This window comes from Ovis aries, chromosome 1 (genome assembly GCF_016772045.2).
Source record: "Ovis aries strain OAR_USU_Benz2616 breed Rambouillet chromosome 1, ARS-UI_Ramb_v3.0, whole genome shotgun sequence".
NCBI classification, from domain to species: Eukaryota; Metazoa; Chordata; class Mammalia; order Artiodactyla; family Bovidae; genus Ovis; species Ovis aries.
The window spans coordinates 51,600,374-51,616,223 of NC_056054.1; the positions used below are offsets into that span (position 1 = coordinate 51,600,374).

The 15,850-nt window shown below is 40.1% G+C and overlaps 1 protein-coding gene and 1 pseudogene across 1 annotated transcript in view; both read right to left on the minus strand.

The window, feature by feature from the left end:
- Positions 1–15,850, minus strand: part of SLC44A5 (solute carrier family 44 member 5) — a 448,857-nt gene that overhangs the window by 166,879 nt on the left and 266,128 nt on the right. The gene's annotated exons all lie outside the window — the stretch shown is intronic.
- On the minus strand, positions 499–14,031 carry LOC114110798 (uncharacterized protein C14orf119 homolog; annotated as a pseudogene).

Here is a 15,850-nt window from a genome sequence, read left to right on the forward strand (position 1 = left end):
AAGTCACTTCAGTTGTGTTCGACTCTGTGTGACCCCATAGACGGCAGCCCACCAGGTTCTGCTGTCCCTGGGATTCTCCAGGCAAGAACACTGGAGTGGGTTGCCATTTCCTTCTCCAATGTAGGAAGGTGAAAAGTGAAAGTGAAGTCACTGAGTTGTGTCCAACTCTCAGCGACCCCATGGACTGCAGCCTACCAGGCTCCTCCGTCCATGGGATTTTCCAGGCAAGAGTGCTGGAGTGGGGTGCCATTGCCTTCTCCTCCTGAGCCACTAGGAAAGCCCAAAATACTTGAAAAATATATGCTGATATAGTCTTCTGACACAGGTATGTCTTAGCTTTTTCAAAAAGAGGGGCTATATGGGTCCCCTCAACACATTTTAGTTGTGATTAAAGGGGAAAGGATAGATGTCTGTGCTGAGTGAACCAACATAAACACTGTTATCCAAGAACAAGGGATCCAACTGAAAACGGATATAGTGTGTGGTCTTCCCCACCCTTCACTTCCCACTACCAAATTCATTAGGCGGCAGCTTGTTTATGGCAACTATTATTTCTAAGAGGTTCTGCTGCCCTAGGTCCACTACCTGGAGTTCGTTCCTGAAAGCAGAGCACTCAAGCATTATACAGACCTAAGATCCTCATAGGAACAAAAATGTTCCAATGCTCATGCATGACTTGCAAATCATAATCCCAAACGATCTGTCCAGTTTTATTCCCCAAGGATCTTTTGCCGTAGTCTCTCTTCCAACCCCTCTGGAACCATGAGGGGACATACCATGCACTTACACATTATATCCCACACAACGAGGAAGCTGCTAATGGCTACAGCACATCTGGTTGCAGACAGTCTCTAGTTGACAGCATCTTCAGGGTCCACTTCTACCACTTCATTCCTCCTGGGAAGCTCACAAATCAGGGATTGAGTCAGGCGGGCTCATAAAGGTGCAGCCATTTCAAAGTTACTCTGGACTCCTCAGCAGGGCAGTCCTTGCTCCAGAACTCCCTAAAATGTGGGCTGAGGTTTTGTGGGGTCTGGTAACAGACTGACATCTCCCTGTATGTAATTCTACTTCCTTCCTCTTCTTTTCACAGGTGTTATTCCCTACTAGAGAGCTTGATCCCAAACTCCATCTCAGCATCTGGAAAACTATCTGCAACGTGCCCCCATGAGTCTGATTTTCTTCTTCATTCTCTGATTCTACTCCTGCAAAGTCCAGCTCAAATAATACCCTCAAGAAACACTCCTTGATCCTTCTAATCAGGAATAGTTATTCATTTTACTCTGTCCCCTTGAATTGTGCTTTTACACCTCTACTGAGAAGCAGCTTTCTGTTAAAGCTAGTAGCTTAAATTTCAAGTTTATTGAGAGTACAACCTGTGTTTTATTCATTTCTGTATGTCCCACAGTGTATAACAGTTTAAAGAGTTATGAATGATGGAATAAATTAATGTATGATCTAGAATCTGCCTAAACCTCATTTTTCCCTATTATAACTGAAATGAAATCCTGCCAATATTTCACACACCAGGTCCAACCCCTTCTATTTTTCAGCTATATTTTATATTAGCGTCTGCTTTCTGATCTAGTTAACCAAATCCACTTTGCATGATACACACTTTTCCTGTCTCATCTGACAGTATGTTCCTTAAAAATACTATTCCAGACCCTCCATCTGTGTGAGGCACCCCAGGGTACTGCCCTTCAATTCCAGCTATCTCAGTATCCATGTCTAAAAATATTTATGCTCCATCAGAACAATATTCAGGTTCTCCTATCTTTCTAAGACTAGAATAATATTCTCTATATGGCATCGCCAACTCAATGGATATGAATTTGAGCAAACTCTGGGAGATAGTGAAGGACAGGGAAGCCTGGCATGCTGCAGTCCATGGGGTTGCAAAGAGTCAGATAGATCTTAGCAACTGAACAACAATGAACAATATGGGAAATATAATATATATGTATACATTCTGCATTAATCATATATGTATGCTCTCTTCTCCACTTTCCAAAATGACCGTTTCATCCTTTCTCCTCTCAGTCCTTATAAACCTGGGCCTGCCACTGCCACCACCACTACCAGCCCATCCCTGCCTGATAACTTATCTCATAATTCATCAAATAGTTAAAAGCAAGCAGTATGAATCTCTCTTCATCACCAAAACTATTGACACTCAATATCTCTAGTCTATTCCCTGCTTACCATCTTGTACCACGGACTAGGAACCCCTGTTTCTACCAAAGGCCAGACTCTCCAGTTTCATGGTGGAATCTATCTTCAGGACTTCATGTCCATAGGTTTCTCTTGTTCTTGCATTATCAGTGTCCTGGATCATCTCCAGCTCCACACACTACTGTGTCCTAGAATTGTTCCTATTCAGAAACTCTACTTTGATTCCAGATTCCACTCACCCTCCGATAAAACTTACTGAAAGAGTTGTCTCTAGAAGGCCCCTCCGGGCTTTCAGCTCACAGTCTCTAACTTACTGTCCCTTTCCAGATCTGAGTGCCCATGACATCACTGAGATTGCTTTGGATGAGGTCTCTGATGATGTTCCTGTTGCCAGATCCAGTGGTGGCTTCTCAGGCTTTATCTTGCCTGACATTTCAAAGCTGTCAACACAGTTGGCAACTTTAAAAATTAGTAAATAAAAACCAAACTCATAACACTCTTAATTTCTATAACACTGCATTCTTGTGGCTTTTGCTAACTCACTGAGAGCTCCTTTGCCTGCTCCTTCATCTCTGCTTGACCTCCAAATGCTGTCAAATCCGGAGTTTTGTCCTTGGGCCTCTTCTTTACTCTCCTAAGTGATCTTATCCAGACACTCGGCTTTAAATATTAATATTATCTAAATGCCTGTGACCAACAGCTCTCAACCTCCCATTCTCACTTTATTCTTCACTGACCTCCAGACTCACATAGAGCATCATTACATGAATATCTACTCTGCACATAAAACCTACCAGCCAAAACAGAAGTCTTGATTTCTGAACCAGCACACCTGCACCTCCCCTAATCTTTCCATTCTTAGGAAGGGAATTGTCATACATCCAAATGTTCATGTCACACATCTTGTTTTTCAGCCACTAAGTTGGGTCTGACTCTTTGCAACCCCAGTGGACTGTAGCATGCCAGGCTTCCCTGTCCTTTGCTGTCTCCTTTTGCTCAGACTCAAGTCCATTGAATCAGTGATGCTTATCCAACCATCTTATCCTCTATCATCCCCTTCTCTTCCTGCCTTCCATCTTTCCCATCATCAGGGTCTTATGCAATGAGTAAGCTCTTCACATCAGGTGACCAAAATATTGGAGCTTCAGCTAGTCACAAGTCCAGCAGTTATCTTTGACTTCTTTCCCTCACCTTTCATATCAATAAACACTGCCACCAGAACATGTCTGAATCTATTCACATCTCTCCATCTCCATTACTGTCACCTTAGGCCAAATCACTGACTCCTTCATGTCAATGACTGCAAAATCTGCCTATTGATCTCCTCACTTCTGCTTTAGGACTCTTGAAAGCCATTCTCCAGTAGTTAGAATGAGCTTTTATAATGTATTAAACTAACTTACTCTCCAACTAAAACCCTCAAATAGCTTTTCCACTGCACTTAGTAGAATGTGCTTTTGGGGTTCTCCTAACAACCCACGCTCCCTCCCCACTTCCCTGCCCCCATCCACCATGCTGTGCTCACAGGGGCCTTCTTTTTACTCCTTGAGCTCAGAAGCTCATTCCTGCCTTAGGGATTTTACATTTTGTTCTTCCTCTATCTGAAATGCACTGTCTTCAGTCTTCCCATTGGCTGGCTTCTCTTTATCATTCAAGTCTCATTTCCATCATCACCTCGAAAGAAAGGTCTTCCCTGACCACCAAATCTAAATTAATGCTCCCACTCACACTCCGGCCAGGTACTAGCACATCCTCTGTTTTATTTTCTTCTTCATACTTATCATCTTATGAAACTGTCATTTTCATTTCTCAGATGTTATCTGCCCTGTCTCTTTCCCCTCCCAAGGCCTGTCTTGTTCATCACTGTATCTCTGATGCCCAGAGGAGAGAGGGCACATAATAGATGATCAGTTAATAACTTCTGAGTGAGAATAAATAAAAATTAATCTTTGGAAGAACAGTCACATAAGGCATCCACTGAGAGTTAGGTCCTTCTCTCTTCCATGGCAGTACTTTGCACACTGAAGTAAACTATTTTCCATTGACTATCTCTTCTACTATATGCTTGTTCTTTGATGACAAGGACATTTTATCTTTGTATTATTACCAACTAGCATAATTCTTATCATAGAGTAAGGCATACTACACATATTTGTTGAAGGAACAAAAGAAAACAAGGAAACAATGTGACATAGATCCTATGAATAAGTATAAAGGTGACCCTCTAAAGAGGCTGGATAATGACCACAGCATTTAAGCCCAATCATCACAGAGAAGTGAAGCATTACATATAGGTTTAAACTTCAGGACTTTAAAGTCGTTATTAACACTCTAGCCTATTTGAAGTTATGCAAATTCTACACCATTTTCAGATGACACTGGTGTGATACAGGGGTTCAAATTCCTAAACAAGATGCTCGGGTAACAGGAAGACAGTGTCAGAGTTCTCTGAGCTATTTAAATTACTAAAACCTATGGAATACATCTCAGACTATTTTTCAATTCAATTAGTTTTATGAAATATCCACAGAAGGCATGACACTGTACACACTGTGGACTGTGGATTTGAATATGCAATGTCAAAGCAGGTCAAAGACTTACAGGTCCCAGTGGAAAAAGTCAGCTTATTCTGTTTATTCCATTATTTTTGTGTCAGACAAAAGTCATTAAAATGTTATGACCACTTGCTTGACCTGTGATCCAAGTCTGGAAAAAAATAAAGTCCAAATTGCTACAATCGGCACCCTGTAATAAAGGTCATGTACTATCTTTTCAAGACATGGAGAAAGGTGTTGTTTAGTTTTTAAATAGAAAACTCAATGAAAGAAGATGCAAATTAAAGAAGCTTGACATTTTTAAGCACAGCCAATATGTGAACCATGAACTTCCAGATGTTCAAGCTGGTTTTAGAAAAGGCAGAGGAACAAGAGATCAAATTGCCAACATCTCAGACAGGAGATGGCAAGAGTGAACGTCAACATTCTAGGAATCAGAGAACTAAAATGGACTGGAATGGGGGAATTTAACTCAGATGACCATTATATCTACTACTGTGGGCAGGATCCCTTAGAAGAAATGGAGTAGCCATCATGGTCAACAAAAGATTCTGAAATGCAGTACTTGGATGCAATGTCAAAAAGGCAGAATGATCTCTGTTCGTCTCCAAGGCAAACCATTCAATATCACCGTAATTCAAGTCTATGCCCCAACCAGTAATAATGAAGAAGCTGAAGTTGAACGGTTCAATGAAGACCTACAAGACCTTTTAGAACTAACACCCAAAAAAGATGTCCTTTTCATTATAGGGGACTGGAATGCAAAAGTAGGAAGTCAAGAAACACCTGGAGTAACAGGCAAATTTGGCCTTGGAATACGGAATGAAGCAGGGCAAAGAAAATAGAGTTTTGCCAAGAAAATGCATTGGTCATAGCAAACACCCTCTTCCAACAACACAAGAAAAGACTCTACACATGGACATCACCAGATGGTCAACACCAAAATCACACTGATTATATTCTTTGCAGCCAAAGATGGAGAAGCTCTATACAGTCAGGAAACACAAGACCGGGAGCTGACTGTGGCTCAGATCATGAGCTCCTTAATACCAAATTCAGACTGAAATTGAAGAAAGTAGGGAAAACCACTGGACCATTCAGGTATGACCTAAATCAAATCCCTTATGATTATACAGTGGAAGTGAGAAATAGATTTAAGGGCTTAGATCTGATAGATAGAGTGCCTGATGAACTATGGAATGAGGTTCATAACATTGTACAAGAGACAGGGATCAAGACCATCCCCAAGGAAAATAAATGCAAAAAAGCAAAATGGCTCTCAGAGGAGGCCTTACAAATAGCTGTGAAAAGAAGAGAAGTGAAAAGCAAAGGAGAAAAGGAAAGATATAAGCATCTGAATGCAGAGTCCCAAAGAATAGCAAGAAGAGATAAGAAAGCCTTCCTCAGTGATCAATGCAAACAAATAGAGGAAAACAACAGAAGGGGAAAGACTAGAGATCTCTTCAAGAAAATTAGAGATACCAAGGAAACATTTCATGCAAAGATGGGCTCGATAAAGGACGGAAATAGTATGCACCTAACAGAAGCAGAAGATATTAAGAAGAGATGGCAAGAATACACAGGAGAACTGTACAGAAAAGATCTTCATGACCAAGATATTCACGATATTGTGATCACTCACCTAGAGCCAGACATCCTGGAATGTGAAGTCAAGTGGGCCTTAGAAAGCATCACTACGAACAAAGCTAGGGGAGGTGACGGAATTCCAGTTGAGCTCTTTCAAATCCTGAAAGATGATGCTGTGAAAGTGCTGCACTCAATATGCCAGCAAATTTGGAAAACTCAGCAGTGGCCACAGGACTGGAAAAGGTCAGTTTTCATTCCAATTCCAAAGAACGGCAATGCCAAAGAATGTTCAATGTACCACATAATTACACTCATCTCACATGCTAGTAAAGTAATACTCAAAATTCTCCAAGCCAGGCTTCAGCAATACGTGAACCGTGAATTTCCTGATGTTCAAGCTGGTTTTAGAAAAGGCAGAGGAACCAGAGATCAAATTGCCAACATCTGCTGGGTCATCGAAAAAGCAAGAGTTCCAGAAAAACATCTAAATCTGCTTTATTGACTATGCCAAAGCCTTCGACTGTGTGAATCACAATCAACTGTGGAAAATTCTGAAAGAGATGGGAATCCCAGACCACCTGACCTGCCTCTTGAGAAACCAATACGCAGGTCAAGAATCAACAGTTAAACTGGACATGGAACAACAGACTGGTTCCAAGTAGGAAAAGGAGTACATCAAGGCTGAATACTGTCACCCTGCTTATTTAACTTATATGCAGAGTACATCATGAGAAACACTGGGCTGGATGAAGCACAAGCTGGAATCAAGATTGCTGGGAGAAATATCAATCACCTCAGATATGCAGATGACACCACCCTTATGGCAGAAAGTGAAGAAGAACTAAAGAGCCTCTTGATGAAAGTGAAAGAGTAGAATGAAAAAGTTGGCTTAAAGCTCAACATTCAGAAAACTAAGATCATGGCATCTGATCCCATCACTTCTTGGCAAATAGATGGGGGAACAGTTGCTAACTTTATTTTTCTGGGCTCCAAAATCACTGCAGATGGTGACTGAAGCCATGAAATTAAAAGACGTTTCCTCCATGGAAGGAAAGTTATGACCAACCTATACAACATGTTCAAAAGCAGAGATATTACTTTGCCAACAAAGATCTGTCTAGTCAAGGCTATGGTTTTTCCAGTGGTCATGTATGGATCTGAGAGTTGGACTATAAAGAAAGCTGAGCACCAAAGAATGGATGCTTTTGAACTGTGGTGTTGGAGAAGACTCTTGAGAGTCCCTTGGACTGCAAGGACATCCAACCAGTCCATCCTAAATCAGATCAGTCCTGGGTGTTCATTCGAGGGACTGATGTTGAAGCTGAAACTCCAATACTTTGGCTACCTGATGCGGAGACCTGACTCATTTGGAAAGATCCCGATGCTGGGAAAGATTGAGGGACGGAGGAGAAGGGGACGACAGAGGATGAGATGATTGGATGGCATCACCGACTCAATGGACATGAGTTTGGGTGGACTCTGGGATTTGGTGATGGACAGGGAGGCCTGGCGTGCTGTGGTTCATGGGGTCGCAAAGAGTCGGACACAACTGAGCCACTGAACTGAACTGAACTGATGGAAGAAATAAACCCTTTCCTTGTACCAGAATGCCATTCAAGGAGAAGGTGCTCTAACTGGTGCTATATCTAGAAGAAGAAAAAAAAGAAAGGCTCATCATTACCTACTGACACACATACTGAATGCAGATCTCTGTCCTCCAAGGAATTACAAATCAGATTATAAGACAATACGTGAGTACCAAAAGCTAAAAAGAAATCACAAGTATTACGTGCTGTATACCATCCATAGTAAAAGCTGCAGGATTTCAGTGGAGGGAAGGCATTCTGAGGCTGGAGGGCAGAGGCCATAGAGCAGGGCCATAGAGCAAGGAAGACTACCACTTGCGGTGTCAGTGAGATACTTCTCCAAAATGTGAGTGTGGAGAAAATAATACTGCTTTCTGAAGCTTAAACTCTGATTCAACACATGATTAATGCACATAGTCACCTCAATGAGATGAAGCCTCCCAATCTAACAAGCCTTGATTCCAAACTTCTTGAATCTATTAACATATCTAAAGAGAACTGCATGTGATGCTCAAACAGGTCTGCCCATCTGAGCACCCTCCAGATTAGGGCACTAAGACAAATTGAAATAAGGGTCCAATGTGAAGATGCTGCTCTGTCGATAGATAGCCAGGCTGGAAGAACCTTGCCATTAGCCATTCCACTCATGTAATTTCCTTTTCTGACTACACATTCACCCAGGAACCTTTTTGATAATTAGGTTTCTTGTGTAGTTTGCCTAAAGGGAGCAATATGCTGGTCAGGCCAAGGAACATCAGGCCTTCTCAGCAATTAAATTTCTCAATGTAAATGATTGCATTAACATTCTGGCTTGATACATCAGTCTCTTGTGAGCTTTGTTAATACTAATCATCATCCTTGAATTAGAGCAATTCTAAAACATGGACAAAATAAATTTTCAGACCCTGCAGAAATGCACATGACTTGGTTTGTCTCAACAGAGAGTTCATTCAAGAGTTTAGAAACCCTAGAGAGAGTATAGTTTAGTCAGATAACTTAAGACAAATGTGTGTTAAGATTTCAGCATCATGTTAAGGAATTTGGAGTTAACTTTTAGGCAGTGGGAAGTCATTTGTGAAATTTGAAGGGTGGGAGTGGCATGTGTAACATGCAAGGAGACCAAACCAGTCAATCCTAAAGGAAATCAACCCTGAATATTCATTGGAAGGACTGATGCCAAAGCTGAAGCTCCAATACTTTGGCCACCTGATGTAAAGAGCTTACTCACTGGAAAAGATCCTGATGCTGGGAAAGACTGAGGACAGGAGGAGAAGGGGATGACAGAGGATGAGATGGTTGGATGGTATCATTGACTCAATAGATATGAGTTTGAGCAAGCTTGGGGAGATAATGAAGGACAGGGAAGCCTGGCATGCTGCAGTCCATGGGGTTGCAAAGAGTCGAACATGACTTGGCAACTGTACAACAACAACAACATGATTGAAACTGTTATTTATTATATATTATCTGTTATATTCAGCTCTATTTGGCAGAACTCATGGCTTAACTGAGGAGCTAGCCAAGCAAACAACTGATTACAACACAGTGTCATAAGCACACAGAGTACTCTAAGAGCAACAAGGATAAGGTAGTATTTTTCGGAAGAGAAAACTTACACATTTTTCTATTAGATTTAACATTCTATCTTCCCTTGTATTTAGATACTTTTTTAGTTAAAAGGACTATATCAATATTTCAAAGAGCTTCATAAGTATATTTCTGACTCTCTACTGAATACTCTTACCTGGAGAGGCCATAGGCATTTCAAAACTCAACATTTCTAAAACTAAATTAGCTATCTTCTCTGCTCTTCATAACCATTCTGGCTCTTCCTCATGTGTTCCCTACCTTCATTAATATAACCGTAATGCTTCCAGTTATTAGTACAGTCATGCTAGACCATCTCTTCTATCCTCAGCATACAATCAGTCCTAAAGCCTTGTAGATTTTTTCCTTCTTATTACATCTTAGCTTTATTCTTTTCCAGAGCCACTGCTTCAGTCAAGGTTTTAATCATTTGTCAGCTAGATAACTGAAAATTCATCTAAATGGTATCCTGCCTTTGTTTCAACTAGTTTCTCTTCTCTCCAGGATATCCCTGGCTTTAAAGCTAGGATAATAGTTCATTTAGTCATTCACCAGACACATATTACATGTCAGGGACTTTTCTAACCATAGGGATTACACTGATGAACAAAACACTCAAGGTTCTTGCTGCTCACAAACCTGATCTTTTAGACAGGATATTAACTGTGAGAAAAAAATGAATAAAGAAATTTTCAACAATGATGACTATTATAAAGAAAGTACAATTTAATGATGTTGCAGATAGTGACTGGAAGACGAGGTTGTCATGAAGGGCTCTTGGGCAATGGCAGTTAAAAGCTGGATGACAAGAGGTAGCTATTCATGCAAAGGTCTGGGCTCAAAGTAGTTCAGTCAGTGTACCCAGGATGGCTGCAAGTTTAAAATCTTTAAGAAATGAGAAGAAGGCAAGCATGGCTACAATAAGAAAATGAGAGAGAGAAAGAGTGGTACAGGATGATATAAGTGAGTCATGCAGAGGGCACTCATGTAGGACATGAAGTTGAGTTTAATTTACATAGATAGTATGGAAAGCTGTTGAAAATGTATTAAGGAGAAGAGCTATAATTAATTCATGATTTGAAAGCTCACTGAAGGTTTTTTATGTAGAATGGATTATAGAAAAATAAGGAAAGAAAACAGATCATTCTAGAGTCTAGTGCTAAAGTATAAGTAGGATATACAGTGCTGTGGATGATGGTGACTGTAAAAAAGAGAAGTAGGTATTCTGGGGATATATTTTGGAGCTAAAGCCAATAAGACTTGCTGATGCATTCAATGTGAGAAATGGGGGGAGGGTGGGAAGAGGAAGCCAAGAACCTGTAACTTGAGTAACAGGGTGGGATACTGGTGTCACTTTCTTAAATGGAAAAGACTGATGAAGGAGGTTTTAGAGCTTTCAAGTGCAAGTAAGAATCAAGAGTTCTGTTTGACCAAATTAAGTTTGAATAAGTACCATGAATTCAAATACAGAAGTCAAATAGGCAGTTGCATAAAGAAATATGGAGGTCGACGGAGAGTCATTGCTAGAGATATAAAGCTTGGGAGTCACTGACATGCAGATAATATTTAAAGTCATTGACCTAGTGTAAACATAGACTAGAGAAAAGTGAAGGATGAGGACCAAGGCACTCTCATATTTGGAGATCAAGTAGGGGTTGAGGACACAGAAAAGGAGACTAAAAAGGAAGTAGCAATAACGTGCAAGAAGCATCCGGTGAGTATGATGTCAAGGAAACCAAGAGGAAAGACTGTTTCAAAAGGGAGAGAGGGGTCACACCAGTCAGAATGGTTATCATTAAAACGTCTACAAATAACAAATGCAGGAGAGGGTGTGGAAAAGGGAACCCTCCTACATTGTTGGTGGGAATATAAGTCGGTATAGCCATATGGGGACTTCCCTGGTGACACTAATGGTAAATCTTCCTGCAACGCAGAAGACATAAGAGATGTAGATTTGATCCCTAGGTCGGGAAGATCTCCTGGAGGAGGCCATGGAGACCCACTCTAATATTCCGGCCTCAAGAATCCCATCGACAGAGGAAACTGGCAGGCTATATACAGTCCATGGGGTCCCAAAGAGTTGGACATGACTGAAGCAACTTAGCACCCAAGCAGCCAGTATGGAAGTTCCTCAGAAAACTAAAAATAGAATTACCATATGATCTAGCAATCCTGCTCCTGAGAACATACCTGGAGAAAACTATAATTCAAAAAGATACACGTACCCCTATGTTCATAGCAGCACTGTTCACAATAGCCAAACATGAAAACAACTTAAACGTCCATCGACAGATAACTGGGCAAAGAAGATGTGGTGTGTATATAAAAGAATACTACTCAGCCATAAAAAACCATGAAATATTGCAGCAACATAGACTCAACTAGAGATTATCATGTGAAGTGTAGTAAGTCAGAAAGAGAAAGACAAATACCATATGATATCACTTATATGTGGAATCTAAAACATGGCACAAATAAACCTATCTACAAAATAGAAACAGACTCATAAACATAGAGAACGCACCTGTGGTTGCCAAGGTTGTGGTGGGGGGAGGATGGACTGAGAGTTTGGGGTTGGTAGATACAAACTATTATATTTAGAATGGATAAACAATAAAGTCCTAATGTGTAGCATAGGAAATTATACTCAATATACTATGATAAACCATAATGGAAAAAATATTTTTAAAACGTATATCTATATGTTTAACTGAGTCACAGCAGAGATTGGCACAACACTATAAAATCAACTATACTTCAAAAAATAAAAAATGAAAGTGGCAAGAGCAGTCACCTTTGTCAAATGCTGCTGTGAAATTAAAATAAAAGATGTTGCCCACTATACTTGGCCCGATGGAAGTCATTGGTGACCTTTTCAAAACAGTTTGAGGAGAGCTGTAAATAAATCTGTACTGGAGAGAATGTGACAAAGGGGAGAAAGAAGAAATGACAAATAAAGACAACTGAAGCAAATCTAATCATGCAACTCCCCTGACCTGAAACTAACACAGCATTGTTAATCAACTATACTGAAATATAAAATAAAATTTTTTAAGAAGAGCAGAAGCTTGCCATTCATCTCATGCCCTTTAGAATAAAGGTCAAACTCTGTGCCTTCAGACATACAATGCTCGTCAGTATCTGGGTTCTTTCAACCTAAGCAATTTTATCTCTCAACCATACTCTCCCTCTTACTACTATAAATACTTGTAATACTCTAACATGAGTCATGCAAAGTCTCTTCCTCCATATGCATCTCTGAGTTACTCCTTGCCCTTTCTTACATTAAAAAAAAAAAAAACCCTCTTATACATCCGTCAGTCCCCTTCAAGAATGACCATTTCAGGCAAGCAGTGCCACTCCCTTCCACATGATTTACTCTCTCCTTAGAGCTTCCATCACAACCTGAATGTCTACATAGTGTTTACCTCACTACACTGCAGTCTTCTTTCTTTCTGAAAATTCATTCTTTATTTTAATAGAAAAACCCTTCAACCTTAAAGAATGACATTTGTTTTCATATTGTTGTAGAGAACACTTATAAGATATGAGCGTCTGCTTCCAGTTCCAAAGATTTCACATATACTTTAGAAAAAGTATTGTTGGATTCAAACAAACATCTCTGTCTCCTCATTTTTCCATAATTTTACTAAATCATCACTACAAAAGCTGGTAATGGGGATATCACATAGTTATGCCAACACTTGGTAATGACAGTGAAATCAGCCATCCCAATCCAGCTAAATTATAAAAACATGACCTTTAGTAAGGTCATGTACTCCCTTCTCTCATTTCTGGAACACAAGGGCTCTCCTTGATACCCCATGGGCCAATAGTAGGCTTGAGTTATAATGTGTAGATTCCTTTCAGTTATAGTTGCAAAAGAAGTCTTAAAATTCTTGATGGTTTGACATCTCTTGGAAAGAAGTAAGCTAGGAGGCAGACTGCTGATCTGGATTTGCTCAGATGGACACCATTCCCGGATCTTTAAGTGATACATCCGAAGTTCTCTCAGCAAAGTTGTGGCCATGACTCCAGTAGCTCTGGCTATCTTCTTTGATTTTTAATGCCTATCATTCTTTACGATAGGCTGAGGCAGCCTACGATATTGTATATCTGGTATAGCCTATGATACTGTATATCTGATATAGCCTACAATAGGCTATACCAGCTATAGCAGCCACTGCTTGGTAAAATTCTGCCACGAAGTCTGGCTCACTGACCTCTAGCTGCCTGAGAAATTCATTGCATTTCTGCTCAGCCTAACCTCCAAACCACTGATCCCAAAGACGCAGCTGGCCCTCAAAGACACAAGGTGGTCGGTTTGCTCTAGACTTTCTAGCAATGGCTGTAATTTTCCAGGTGCTGTAGAAAATATTCACGCTGAGGACCTGACCACCTAGCAAGTCAGTGAAGAATACACTGCATCTCCTGGGAAGTGATGTAAGACATTGGGGGAGGGGAAGAGTTAGAAACATTGTCAGGCACTGAGGGTAAGGGAACGACAGTGGCATTGAAGGGGAAGATAATTCCAGTGGCATTGTCCCCTTTTTCTCACAGGGCACCCGGAAGCCACCACAAGAAAGTTTAGACTTCAACTGTGACCACCACTTATATGTTTCTACATTGCAGTCTTCGCTTTGGTTACAACACTCCTCTCCCCTCACTCTATGACACAAACATAGGCAACAGAATAAGAACACCCTATGAAGTTTAGGAGCATTTCTAGATTTGTGTCCCTGGTACTGGATTTAGATCTTGTACAGAGCAGTGTTCTCCTAGCTTCCTAAACAAAAGCTTCTGAAAATACAAATTTCATTGTTAATTTCTTAAAATTCTTCAATCTCTTTTCTGAGCCTATAAAATTAAATACCAAACACATTGATATGTTGAATAAGTCCTTGATGATTTTGCTCATTGTCACCTCTTCAGCATCACTTCTCTCCACCTCATCCTGATCTTCACATACTGGGTGTACACCAAACCATTTCCAGGACAGGTTTTCTCAGGTTTCCATACGCTGAGGTGTGCTGCCAACTTTTCTTGGAATATCTTTAAGAACCAGCTCAAGGGTCACCTCTCCTCTTAGGTTTTTCCAGATTCACCTCTCCCTACTCCTAGCACACTAAACACTCTTCATTTGCCATGCCTGGGTCAGTAACTCTGTTATTGTACTCATCACTTTTATCCTTTTATCATCTCTTCCTACTCATTTGCAAGCTCTGTTGAAAGCACCCAGTACCTTGCCTGATGCACAACAAGCACACAGTTAATGAATACGTTTCTTTAAATCCTTTGATTTAAAGGTGATTTCAAGTTTTAATATTATCTTTTAGATTGATTATTTTCATTATTAGGAATAATTTGTAGGTGGTGACTCTTTAAAGTGCAAAAACATTAATAAAGAACAAATTCACTTATTGAGGAATACAAGGGATAGGCTATAAATTTTAAAGATGTCTGTTAGTCCACATCTTCCCGTGGAATACAGTCACAATGATAAATAATCGATCATGTTAGACCATTTGTTCCAATCAAAATGAGGCAAATAAATGCCAAGTTAAAGCACATCTTCAATTCACATTTGCATTCTGAAGAATTAGCCATTCAGGGAAATTACTTCTTTTTATTTCCTTCCACATTTTGAGACTACTTACAAGTTTTCAAAGGAGTGATAAGACATAGAGTTTTTATTTCAAACTGTTTTATAAGTTAAAATGATTTTGAAACATTTTCAGACATTTTTATAACATGGGACCTACATTTTTTATTGACCTTTGTGTACTTTTTTCAATAAACTTTTCCTCACAATTTCCTTGATTATGGACCCCACTTCTAGACACATAAGTTCCCTCTACAGTAACAAGAGGGCTTCCCAAGTGGCTCAGTGATAAAGAATCTGCCTACCAATGCAGGAAATGCAGGTTAAATCCCTGGGTTGGGAAGATCCCCCGAAGAAGGAAATGGCTACCCACTCCAGTATTCTTTCCTAAGAAATCCCATGGACAGAGGAGCCTGGTGGGCTACAGTCCATGGGGTTCACAAAAGAAGTTGGACACTACTTAGCAACTTAACAACAACAATAGTGACAAGACACATGCTAATTACTTCAAAAAGAATAAAAAGTTCACAAGGACTGCATAAACTTATGAGACAGCATTGTGTTATCACAATAATTGAAGCTGTCTACTTAATAATGGCACTTTAGAAATTAAAAAGCTTTTGTTGAGCATCAACAGAGCTATATGTGTATATCACAAAGCCCAGAAGCTGAGCTCTTCCTTCTCTGCTTTGGCATTAAAAGTTGAATCATAAAGACAGGAAGAGGTCTAAGACGATATAGTAGAGAGACCCTGAACT